The 13,152-nt window shown below is 51.4% G+C and overlaps 1 pseudogene across 1 annotated transcript; it reads right to left on the minus strand.

The window, feature by feature from the left end:
• Window positions 1-6,401: 6,401 nt before the first annotated feature.
• Window positions 6,402-12,561, minus strand: LOC309806794 (alpha-globin transcription factor CP2-like; annotated as a pseudogene). Its single transcript has 4 exons — window positions 12,553-12,561; window positions 9,480-9,556; window positions 9,047-9,165; window positions 6,402-7,513 (listed from the first exon to the last, which is right to left on the minus strand). The product of its transcript is annotated as an alpha-globin transcription factor CP2-like (transcript).
• Window positions 12,562-13,152: the final 591 nt, after the last annotated feature.

Raw genomic sequence — 13,152 nt, forward strand, 5'->3', positions numbered from 1 at the left:
GCCAGGGCCCAAGTTCCTGCCCACACAGACCTCTGAACAGCCCCCTGGGCAATCACTGTGTGTCTGGGAAGCTGTAAGTCAAATCCCACCTTCCCGCATGCTAGCATGGTCATTTCAGAGCTGCTTTCCTGCTGAAGGGGGGCACCTTGTGAGCATTTCCTCGGGGTCGCTATTCCCTCTTTGTCCTCAGTGGAACATATATATGTGTGGAGAGGCCTCGAGATTTGGGCAGAGATGACAGGTGGGGAAGGTATCTCAGGGAGCAGCTGACCTTGCCCACCTGGAAGGAAGTAGGGAGACCGCTCCACTCGGGGAGCCGCCAGTGTGATTGGGGCGATGGCGTAGTCACATCACACCCCGGTAGCCAGGCCCTCTGGGCGTGCCTCCTTTTTCAGGCTGAGCAGGAGAGTGGAGAGAGAGTAGCTTGCCTGGGGTTGCTGAGATAGGCTCTCTGCCCACACTCAGCCCCCTGTTCCAGATCAGATAGGGCACGTTTCTGCAGTGAGTTGCCCGCTGACGGGCACCGTGCTGACGCAGACAGGAAAATATTAACCCAGAGGAATGGGCGCATGCTCGTGTGTGCACGACTCTGTGTGTTTGTGTGAGAGAGAGTGAGTCCACAGAGAGGTTTTCACATTCAAGACCAGACATAGACACGTACATATACACACACACCTACTCATTCACACATATGTTCACATACAGATATATACAAAGATACAAATGCTTCTCACACATGCAAATCTCTTCAGTGTCATCTCCCAACTTCTTCTGTCAATGAGACCCCCTCCTCTAGGAAGCCTTCCCTGATAGCTCCAGCTCATACTAAAAAGTGACAGGCCTGAGCTCTATGCCTGGTTTCTGATGCCAAATTAGGTAGCCTGATGAGGGCTTTAGAGAGGAGCAGGCGGGGTTTGAATTCTGGTTCCATGACTTATAGGATGTTTGTCCTTGGGCAAGTGGTGGTGCCTCCTGACCCTGTCTGCCTCAGTCTCTGTCCACTCTTCCCTGGAGGCCCACGTATGACTCTGAGAAGGAAGGATGAGAGCCTGGGCTCGGGGGAGGGTCTGGTCATTGGAGAGTGTCAGGGTTAAAGACCATCCTGGGTCCTGCCTGTGCCCCCAGCCCTCGCCAGCCCAGCCACCTAGCCCCCAGTTCTCCTAGCTTTGGTCCCTGGCCTCCTGGGCAGATCTGGATGTTCTAGTTCTGGGTCATCTTGGGTAAGTTGCTACCTTGCTCTGAATCTCAGTTTCCCTACTTGAGTTTGAAAGGGGACACTTACCTGGGTGAGGATTAAGGGTCTTTTCTTTTTTGAGCAGTCTGAGAATTTTCAAGGTGTCAGGTGATTTCAGAGAGACCAGGGTTTGTCGAGGTACAGGCACTGCTCTCCCACCCCGTTCCCTGCTCCTTCAACCAGAGCTTCTCATTTCTTACTGATTGATACCACAGTGCCTGAGTTATATGGACTCTGGCTCCACGCTTCCACTGCAGGGGGCATGGGTTCGATCCCTGGTTGGGGAACTAAGATCCCATATGTTGCGTGGCGTGGCCCAAAAAAAAGTTCTTAAAAAAAAAAAAGTCTGGAAAGTCCCAAGTGGAAAACAATTTGATTGAAAGCCAGTTTACATGATAAATAAGTTAATCAAATGGCATGTTAGTGGAAATAAATAGTTGAAATGATTCATTTTTTACACATTGATACTTTGGGGGGCATTTGAGGGAAGTTCAGAGAAGTTTTAGTGTATCTGGGCATTTTTCTTTATTCTGATTTTTTTAAATTTCTATTTGCATTTTTATTCCTAACTGGGTTTCAGACAATTGTGTCTACCCCATGTTATTCATAATAGAAGAGAGTTGGATACATTTAAAATTGGAGACATTCTGTGCTGTACAGCCACATATATGACATGGATGTGGACCTACTGGCATGGAAAAGATATTCTTAATGTTTGAGTGAAAAAAGTACTTTACAAAACTTTACAGAAGTTTCATTCTACTTATTGTTGACAAAGTGCGGGGTGGGGGAGGAGAATGTGTGTATGTGTATACATTAAAAAAAGGATTAGAAAGAAACCTACCAGAATTTTTGTAGTTGTTGTCATGGAGGGAAAATGCTCTTTTCGCTTATTTCTATTTTAGGTAATAGAAGAAGTAAAAGAAAAGAATCTGAGATTTTTTTCCCATTTTTTAAAACTTTCCACTCCAATGATGGACAATTATATCTGCTTGACTTGTTTGGCTATGTGTTCATAAACATTTAAATTTTCAGCTAGGTTGAACATTAATGTCCCCAGTCACTAGATCACATTAAAAGATTTTTAGTGTAGTGAGTAAGAAAGGGGAGGTTGATGAGCACTGGCTTATTTCCAACCTATTTACTAGCAAAAGTAGTGTATTGCAGGCAAAATTAAAATAAGAAAACTGAATGACTTCTGAAAGAGGGACCAAATGCCTAAAGATACATCAGAGTCTGCAAAAATTGCCCTGTAGCACACTAACATTACCAATTCATTTCAACTGATTTATCATTTCAACCAAATTAGTTTTTGAGTTAATGGTCTGCTGCTGCCTTTGTAAACCTTTTCCTGGATCCTTTCTGGATGCCAAAAGTAGTGGGGTGAGAGGACTGCATACCCTCCAACCCCATTTCACAGGTAGGGAAACAGAGGCTCAGGGGCAGGGACAGAGCCAGGGTTGGGCAGTGAATCTGATGCCCAGCTGGGACTCAAACCCAAGTAAACATGCAAGGCATCTGGCGGGGTCTTCACTGAAGCCAGAGCTAGGATATTTGGGTAAATTTGAATTTCAGAGAAACTATGGGTAATTTTTTGTTTGTTTGTTTTTCCTTTTTTGTTTGTAAATAATGGTTAATTTTTTTAGCATAAGTATGTCCCAAATATTGCATATATTGTTTCTCTGAAATTCAAATTCAAAACTGAACGTTGGGCTTCCCTGGTGGCGCAGTGGTTGAGAGTCCGCCTGCCGATGCAGGGGACACGGGTTCGTGCCCCGGTCCAGGAAGATCCCACATGCCGCGGAGCGGCTGGGCCCGTGAGCCATGGCCGCTGAGCCTGCGCGTCCGGAGCCTGTGCTCCGCAACAGGAGAGGCCACAACAGTGAGAGGTCTGCGTACCGCAAAAAAAAAACACAAAAAAACAAAAAACTGAACGTCTTGCGTTTTATTTGGCGCTCTACTCAGAGCCCACCCTGTGCAGACAGGACCCCGGGTATTCCCTGTCTGCCTGCACCATTCCCCTCGGCCCTGGAGATCCCCCCAGGCTCTGTCTAGACCCACCTCTGACCCTAGTGCCCAGCCTCGCTGACCCTCTTGCTTCCTGTCTTCTCTCCACGGTTGAACTTTCTGCCGCCTCAGCCTCCACTTCTTCAGCGCTGTGACTGTCCTCCATCCTGCCAGTTCACCAAGGCTGGCCTCTCCTCAGCACGCACCTCTGGGGCCACAGCCTCCCCAAGCTTCCAGTGTCCTCTTGGCAGCCTGGTGTCTGGGTTTCTATCTCCCTCCTCACCTGCTCCTTCTCAGTCACCCTCCTGTCCCCAGAATCCTGCCTCCATCCCTTGCCCCACACCCTCGTGCTTCCTGGCGAGCCCATCAACTCCTGTGGCGGATGCCCATGGGCTGACATCTGTTCTCTTCCTCCAGCCTGAGCCTGGGCCCAATCATGCCCCTGCCTGCTGGGTGCTCTGAGGCCTCAAGGACCCCAGACTGAATACTTCACTCTTCTCTTTGCTTAGCACCTTTCAAGGGCTCCTCAGGCCCTTGGGATAAAGTCTGCCTCTGTGTCCTGGCAGACAAAGTTCTTCATGGTCTGTCCCTGCCCGTTTCTCCAGCCCTCTGCAAACCGCTGACAGTCCCCAGAACATATTAGGTTTTCTCACAATCCCACTGGGCTTCAAATGACTTAAAATAACCACTACCGGGGCTTCCCTGGTGGCGCAGTGGTTAAGAATCCGCCTGCCAATGCAGGGGACACGGGTTTGAGCCCTAGCCCTGGAAGATCCCACATGCCGCAGAGCAACTAAGCCCGTGAGCCACAACTACCGAGCCCGTGTGCCACAACTACTGAGCCCACGAGCCACAACTACTGAGCCCACGAGCCACAGCTACTGAAGCCCGCTTGCCTAGAGCCTATGATCCGCAACAAGAGAAGCCACCACAATGAGAAGCCAGCGCACTGCAACAGAGTAATCCCCTCTCTCTGCAACCAAAGAAAAGCCCGCGTGCAGCAACGAAGCCCCAACGCAGCCAGAAATAAAATAAATAAAATAAAATAAAATAAAAACCAAAAAGACCACTACCACCCCATCCTCCCTCTCTCATTTTGGAGGACTCAGTGCCCATGTCATCTCTTCTGGAAGATTCTTGCCCACCTCCAGGCTGGCTTAGCTGTTCCATAGTCTTACACATGCACACACACAAGAGCACACAATCACAATCAGGAAGAACTAAAGTATATGGTAAGAATGCAAACAGGACGGGAATGAATTTCTTGTAAAGCTTATATAAAAGAACACTGCATGAGTAAAAGAGCTTTCTATGCCAAGAGAAGATGCAGAGAGGGGAAAGAGAAAGCAGAGGTTAGTCTAACTCATTAATAAATAGTTTGAGAAGGTCATTCAAGAACAGTGAATTTGGGGAGTTACAGATAATCCCTAGTTTTCACCACCTCAAATTCTGTGAGGGGCTTGCCTGGTGGCGCAGTGCTTGGGAGTCCGCCTGCCGATGCAGGGGACACGGGTTTGTGCCCCAGTCCGGGAAGATCCCACATGCCGCAGAGCGGCTGGGCCCGTGAGCCATGGCCGCTGAGCCTGCGCGTCCGGAGCCTGTGCTCCGCAACGGGAGAGGCCACAACAGTGAGAGGCCCGTGTACCGCAAAAAAAAAAAAAAAAAAATCTGTGAATCTGGTAACTGATGATGCTTTGAAAGTGTCTATGTTTTCATTTTTTTGTAGGTCTTGATTTGTTCATCATTTTTTAGGTGTGGTTTGTCCCTTTTGGTGTTAATTCCTCAGTTCTCGCTCAGTGTTACATCCAATTCACCAGAAGAGCCACAGTAAGAAACAATGGCAAGCACAGAGGACTGCAAGGGTGGCAGTCACGGATGGGAGTTAATAAGAGCTAGACGGCCTGGGTTTGCATTTCAGTGTCACTAGCTGCTAGCTGCCTGTTACTCAGCAAGCTCCTTGGCCACTCTCTGTCTCCATTTCCTCATCTTCAATTAGGGATCATTATTACCTACTTCATATAGGGCTATTAAGAGGATTTAAACAAGATAATCCACTTAAAGAATTTATCACACTGCCTGACACAACTAAATGTGCAATAAACGTTACCTAAAATTACTATTAGTCATAGAATTACAGGGGAATCAAAAGAAGAATTTTCTTCTTTCTCCATATTTCTCTTTAATGAGGTTTTCAGAGGCAAAAAAGATTGAGGATCTAGTCTTATGAATATAGATGTTTGCTTTTATGTTAGAAAAAAAAATTACATGGCTCCATATCACAAAATTTAACATCTTTCCATTAAACATCACACAATCCTCATCATCATTATGCCCTACACACACCCTAAGTGATGTGGAGTTTCTATTGATATTCAACAGCAATAGGGTCCAGAAATTTTAAATAAGAAATAGTTGCAGAAATGCATGTTGGGCAGTAATCTGTGGGTGCCCTAAGAGCTTGGGCCAACACAGATGCCTGGGATTCTGCCTCCAAGGCCTGGACCCGCCCACACACAGTCAGATGGGTCAGGTTCCTGCAGCCCTTCAAAGCTCCATTTGAGACCCCCTTCAAGAGGGGAGTTCCCAATAGGTGAAAGCAGCAGCAGCCACTGAGGATGGAATGCCCCACACCTACTTCAGTATGATATGATAGCTATCACTGGTTTCTTTCATTGTGTCCAGAATAAAACAGGCTTCTTCCTGAAAGTTCTGTATCATCTCATCACTAAAGAGCACATAGATTCCTGTGGGCCCCTGCTTGTGGACCTGGCTGATCTGACAAGGGGAAATGCTGAAAAGCTGAGCAGTTTTTTCTGTCAGTTCAACAGCTGTCAGTTCTTCTAGGTAGATGGCATGGTACACGAAGAAAGTACCATCTGAGTCTCCATCCTCATGCTTCTGCTGCTGTTGCCGCTGCTCCCTCAGCTGCAAGGATTCCTGACAAACATAAATGGTTAGCCTTGGGCGCATCATCCGGCCTTTTTTTTTTTTTTTTGCAGTACGCGGGCCTCTCACTGCTACGGCCTCTCCCGTTGAGGAGCACAGGCTCCGGACGCGCAGGCTCAGCAGCCATGGCTCACGGGCCCAGCCGCTCCGCAGCATGTGGGATCTTCCCGGACCGGGGCACGAACCCGTGTCCCCTGCATCGGCAGGCGGACTCTCAACCACTGCGCCACCAGGGAAGCCCCATCTGGCCTTTTAATGCATTAAAGTCTGATTCCATCTGCAGGGCCACAGATTTGAATCACGTCATCTCTAGTTAGTTTCAATAAATCTGCCCCTGAGAAGTTTGTAAAAAGCCTCGTGAATGTGGAAAAATGGTTTCCATGCAACCACTGCTGAAACTCCTGAGGTGTGCTTGTCGGCAAGAGGTTATCTGTGACTGGAGGGGGCAGCTCTGGCTGGTGACTTGGTGAACCATTTCCTTCCCCAAGAGAAAGACTGCTATGGGAACTGCTGAAGCCAGGTGATGGGGAATTATCATATTGATCTCGGGCCATGGAGAACGCTCTGTGAGTATAGCTGTCTCATAAGAAGGTTGATATTTCTCCTTCTCATGAGGTGTTCTTTTCTCCATTTTCTCCCTGTCTGTTTTTTGTTTTCTGTCTGCACCTTTGGGCTTGAAGACTTTGATCTGGCAGCTGGCTGAGTGTAAGTGCTTAGTATATTCCCCGTTCTCATCCTCCTTGAAGGTATTGATTTGTACTTGAAATGGCACTCTCTTCTCTCCACCATGTTTCCGCATAGTGAACTCTGTGCTAATACAATGCACCTGAATAAACACAGGTGCCCTCTTTGCAGGGTCCCACAGGAACTCCACTGTATTTAGTTGGTTTGGATTAGCTCTAGGATCGATTATACCCACAGACATTGGGATACCTACGTCAAGAATTCTATCTCCAGGTCAGTTCCACCTCCAGCCCTCCAGCTGCTGATGTTCAGTGTATTGTAGCCGTCTGTCATGGAACACGACACGGAATATACTCTTCACCAGCTTGCCTTTAATTTCTGGAAGTTCTCCAGGTTTCCTATTGTCTAGAATTCGGATTTCATAAGACTGGCCTTGATTGAGATATGTCAGGGTTTCATCATGGAGTTTCACTGCTGGAGAGGTGGCAGCACAAAGCACGTACTGAAAAGGGAGGATTTTATTCTCATTATCTGGAGGCAAACTTGACTCTTCTTGCTTAAAAATGGGCAATGCTAGGACTGTCACCTGCACTCCCACGCTGCTTTCGCACCTTTTCCCCCGCCCCTTTCTGTGGGAACCACCTGCTGATTATCTGTCTTGTCCCAAGACACAGGCAGGAGGGTGTCTGCTCTACCTCTGGGTCCTCAGCGTACAGCCCAGTAAATGAGCCCAGGGCTGGATCCTTGACTCCAACATGGATCCCATTTCCCTCCCTCACCAGCCTGATCCCAGCCCAATCCAGCTCTGCTCAAGTTCTGACCTCATCCAAGACCCCAGCTTCACTTTTGACTCTTACCTCGCCCTGGCCTCAACAGCACACAAAGGAAAGGAATAAAGGCAGGAGCCCCTCACTACCAGGGGTACATCTCTACCTCCCTGAAGAAGGACTCAGCGTCCTGAGCCCTCTTCGAGTCTGCAGAGGGGAGTGAGGGGCACAGCCTCAGCCAAGGTGCTGCAGCGGAAGAGTTCGTTCCTTCAGGATGGTCTCTGACTGGGCAGCCTACCTCTGTCTCTCCTTACAGAGGGACCTGCTTCGTAAGTAGGCTTGGGGACCCGGGCAAGTAGGGGTGGGAACCTGGGCAATGCAAGTTCCAGACCTGACCCGGTCTATTGGCACCCTCTAGAGGACAGTTCTATTACCAGAGCTGGCTTTGCAACTAGATCCTATACCACCTCTCCACAATGAGGGGCTGCAGGCCTCAGAAGCTTCTGGACCCACTGCCCACCATCCACGACTCCACCTGGCGGGTCTCCTTACATTCCGCAGACCAGCAACTCCTCCCTTGTTTCTCAGCACCAGGTCACCTGCTCAGATCCCAAACTGGCCCATCTTTGGAGGCTCAGCCATTCCCTGGCTCAGAAGTCCTCTCAGATGGCAGCTGGTGCCCTGGTTTGCTCCTGACCCCTCCTTGGTCACCCCACCTGCAGCCTCACATTCTGGTCCAGCTTGGCTCCTTGCCAGAGGCCTTGTTTGCTGTTCCCAAGGGAGGCGTCTTCCTGAGGGTGGGGCCTAGGGTTCCCCTTCCCCCACTCAGATGGGGGCTCCCAGAGCACGAGGCCCAGGCTCTTTCGCCTCCCCACCAGACTAAGAACCTCCAGAGAACCAGGCCTGGCTTTCTACCTCCCCTCTTAGACTGAGGTTTTCCTGCAAATATGGCTTATGTCTCTTCCTTCCCCTCAGACTGGGAGGCCCCTGAGTCCAGGGCATGAGTCTCCCCTTCTTCCTTCGGGACGGGCTCTTCCTTAGGTCTGACCCAGGGTCTTCTCCCCAACCCTTCCACCTGGCTGTGGATCTCCAGACTTTTCCACCTCCAATCCCCATTCTGTGCAGTTCTGCCCACAGCGGGGGCACTCAGGAGCCTCTGGAGCCTCTCCCAGGTCTGGGGCCCTGGGAGGGCTTCCTTTGGCTCTGGGCTGGACCCTTGGCTTGGAGCACAGGCCCTTCCTGTGGGACCTGAGGCCCAGAGCGCTCACCCGAGCTCCACCTCTGACCTCACAAAGGCTGCCTCAGAACCTGGTCTCCATGGCGCTGTTGGCAGGAGAAGGGATGCTATTTTGGGCAGTGCGTCCGGACTTGGCTCAAGTGACAGGGGCCAAACCCCTGCCCCACTGACCTCTTCCCTGGAACAGCAGAGCAGAGCAGTGCTCGGGCCACCCCAAGGAGGGCCGAGAGGCGGGCTCTAGCTTGGGGACGCAGGGACAGAGGAGCCCTCGCAGGGGCTGCAGCCAGAGCCTGAGACAGTCACGGAGGAACAAGTTCAAGACCTGCTGTGACTGAGAGGCCCCCAAGGCAGACGCTGGGAAGCATAAGGCACTTGGGCAGAGTGAGTCGGGTTCCAGGCAGGGCTGGGACAGGGGGCCTCCCCTGGGACCCAGGCCTGGGAGTGCCACTCCTGGGGACCACATGGGGAGGAGGTGACCATGGGACTGTCTGGGGAAGGAACCCCAGCTGGGAGTTGAAGGCCTGGATACCCATTCTGGTTTAGTCCTGAGTTGCTGCGTCATATGGGCGCATCACACTTCCTCTCTGGGCTTCAGTTTCCTCACCTGTAGATTGAATGCTGGGAGGCCCAGTGGTGCAGCAGAGACTGGGAGGATGTGTGGGACTGGGCTGCCAGCAGAGCCTGAGGGGGTGGGAGTCGGGGGGCGAGTAGAGACTGGCGACACGGGACCAAAGCAGAAGGGATGCAGATCAGAGTAATGGGTGGATTTCTGGCTTTGCTAGAGTGTTTCCTCCCTCTGGAGTCCCCTCCTTAGAGGCTGGGGCTAGAGGGTTTCTGCCATCGGGGCTAGGGATGTGAACTTAGGCTGCAGTTAGAGGGAAGCAGGCTAGAGAACAAGGGAGCATGCAGGATGGGGAAACTCCAGGGTTACCTTTGTGCTGTCATTTGTCAGGAAAATGGGGATTAAAAGGGGGGAATTTTCAGGAAAGGTGAGAGGGTAGATTTTGTTCTGAGGTGGGGGTTAGGACTAAATGAACTTTCAGGACCTCATCCTGTGTGTGTGTGAGGCAGACAAGGCCCTGGAAAGTCACAGTTTAAGTCAGCAGCAAGAGAGCTTGAGGTTAGACTGAAGACAATAATACCCGCATATGTGAGGGGTGGAGCTGCTGGGGGGGAGGCTGTGGGCATCTCCACTGTCCAAAGCTGGGCTGCAGACTTGGGAAGGTCAGGAGGACCTCTGCAGGGCCTGGTCCGGGGGCCACGAGTCCGGGGGCCAGCAGGGGTGAGGGGGTGGGGCTTCAGTGCCACTCCCCATTGGCTGAAGACACCGACCCCTCCTTCTCCCTCCCTGCCAGCTCGGCTGGGTTGAGGGGTTGGCACTGGCAGCAGCTGCCCCTGTGGCTTCTCCTCTGAGGGAGCTGAGGTCTGATGAGAATGAGGGGCGAAGTTCTGAGCCCCCCAGCCCTAGTGACCTCTCTCTGGCTCCACAGCATCTAAAAATCTCAAAGACAGAATATGACTCAGGCCGACAGGAAGAAGCGGTAAGCATCCCACCCATTCCCCTACCCCAGCCCTCCCGTCCTGCACCCAGCACACCCCCAGGGCCCTCCCTGCCCCTCTCTCAGCCTCTCCCTCACAGTAGCTGCCTCTCTCAGCCTCTCCCTCACAGTAGCTGATCCTCCCAGACTCCTTCCTTCCCACCCCGTACCAGCCCATGGGGCCCAGAAGAAGGATCTCTCCCACCTGTGCCCATAGCCAAGCATGGGCTGGGCCCTGGGCTGAGGGGAGGCTCAGAAAGACCCAGATGAGGGTCAAGGTGTTGGGCAGTGGGTTCCAGCTGCCCCTGTATAGGTTGTGCTCAATTGAACTGAACTCACCACCTCTTACCCGCTCAGGCTCAGGTCTCTTTGGGGTGAAATAAAAGCCAAAGTCCTTGCAATGGCCAAGGCCCTGCCTATCTAGTGCCCGTTTCCTCTCTGACCTTCCCCCACCCCACTCTCCCCTCCTTTCCTTTCCTTCAAACATGCTGAGTCCTTCAGTGGCCATCCCCCCTGCCTGAAACATTCTTTCCGCAGTTCCCCACAGGGCTCGCTCCCTCCCCTCCTCCCTGTCTTTTTTGTTTTTAAAATAAATTTATTTATTTATTTATTTATTGGCTGCGTTGGGTCTTCGTTGCTGTGCGCAGGCTTTCTCTAGTTGCCGCCAGCGGGGCTACTCTTCCTTGCGGTGCATGGGCTTCTCATTGCGGTGGCTTCTCTTATTGCGGAGCATGGGCTCTAGGTGCGCGGGCTTGAGTAGTTGCGGTGCACAGGCTCAGTAGTTGCGGCTCGTGGGCTCTAGAGCGCAGGATCAGTAGTTGTGGCACACGGGCTTAGTTGCCCCGCGGCATGTGGGATCTTCCCGGACCAGGGCTCAAACCCGTGTCCCCTGCACTGGCAGGCGGATTCTTAACCACTGCGCCACCAGGGAAGTCCCCTCCTCCCTGTCTTTGCTCAAATGGCACCTTCTCAGTGAAGCTCACACTGACTGCCCTACTCAGTCACTGCCCACCCCCTTTTCCTTGCTCCACCTTTTCCCGTAGGATGTACTACCTTCCACCACACAGATGACCTACTTAGGACGTTTCATCTCTGCCTGTCAGCTCCACATGAGCATGCATGTTGGTCTGCTTGTGTGCTCTTGGATAGAGAGCATGAATGGGTCCCTTCTGTGCCGATGACATCGCTGTCTCTGCCCAGGACTCTCGTAGGGCTTTAGACCCTTTTTCCAGAGACTCACTCGTTCTGCAGGCAGCTCAGTCCCAGCTGAAAACAGCCTTCTCCACTCCTCTCCCGCCACTTTCTGTGGTCTCAGCTCAGTCAAGGATCCCCTCCTCCTCTGACGCTCAAGCCAGAAGTCAAGGCCTTGTCCTTGATATTCTATCCCCCACGCCTCACATCTAACCACCAATCTGCTAAAATATGTAAGATATCCTCACTCCCACATCCCTACTCCCTCACAGCCACTTTAGGCCACCACTTGCCCATTCTTCAAGTCTCTTCAGGCCTTGCCTCCCACCCGGGGGCTTCTTGCTCTGACAGTGTTATCCATCTCCTCCACTGGATGAAGCCATCCAAGGGCAGAGACTGGATTTTTACTTTTACCCCTTGTGCCTGACTTATAAGTAGCTGCTCGACAAACATTTGTTAAATGGATAAATATTGGTTAGCCGGTTAAATGGTTGGCTTGAGGTTAGTTGGATAGTTTGCAGCTGGTTGGTTGATCAGATAATTAAATGAGCTGGTCAATAGGAGAATCAGTTAGTTGGTTAAGTTGCTAGGTTGATGAGTCGAAGGGTTGGTTGGTGGGTTGTTAGATATTTAGTTCCTTGGTTAGCACATATTACTTAGGTAATTACCTCATTGGCTGTTAGTTTCTTGGTTTGTAGGCTAGTTTTCTTAGATGCCCTTTATCATTCTATACCCTTCCTTGAGCTCTCTCATCTATGCCCATGGGTCAGATGACCATCTATGACATGGTGACCTCCAAATGGGTATCTCTAAACAAGACCACATGACCAGCAGCCTCCTACTGGTCACCACCACTTAGCTGTCTAGTGAGCTCCTCAAACTCGCCACACCCAGAAGGGGACCCCTCATTCTCCAGCCTAAGCCTGCAGCTTCTCTCATGTGCCTCACGCAGGCCATCGTGCTGCTCTAGCCAGAGCCTGGGGTCATCCCTGACACTTCCTTCTTCATTCTCCTCTCTAATAAGACACCAAGTCTGTCGGTTTGACTGTCTTCCTCTCACCACCGCCACTGCACCTTCTTGGCTCAGGCTGCCATCACCTCTCAGCCTGTCTGATTGCTCACCATGCCTCTACTCACGCTCCCTTATTCCTGCCTCCAAAGAGGAGACGGCGCTTCCGCTTAAATCCTCCACCCCACGGCCTTCTGGGGCGAGGTCAGACTCCCTAACGTGGGCCATGAGGCCATCTGCCCCTCTCTGCCCATCTCGTGCCACTCTCCCTTCTCTCTCTGCAGCCCATCCTTATAGAATTCCTCTATACATCACACACTGTCGTAGCTGCAAGCCTTTGTCCAAGCATTAGCCCAGAACCTTCCCCAGCCTCCTTTGATGCTCCTTCATCTGGCCGGTCTTGTATTCTCGACCTAAATTTCCCTTCCTCTGGGAGAGCCTCCTACTCCCTCCTCTGGGTCATCTGCTTCCTCCCTGCAACCCCACAGTACCCACTCTTCACTTGTGGCAACACTCCTTACACTTTTAAGTAACTGCTT

The sequence above is a fragment of the Mesoplodon mirus genome (assembly GCF_964341445.2).
Source record: "Mesoplodon mirus genome assembly, chromosome: 1".
Classification (NCBI taxonomy): domain Eukaryota; kingdom Metazoa; phylum Chordata; class Mammalia; order Artiodactyla; family Ziphiidae; genus Mesoplodon; species Mesoplodon mirus.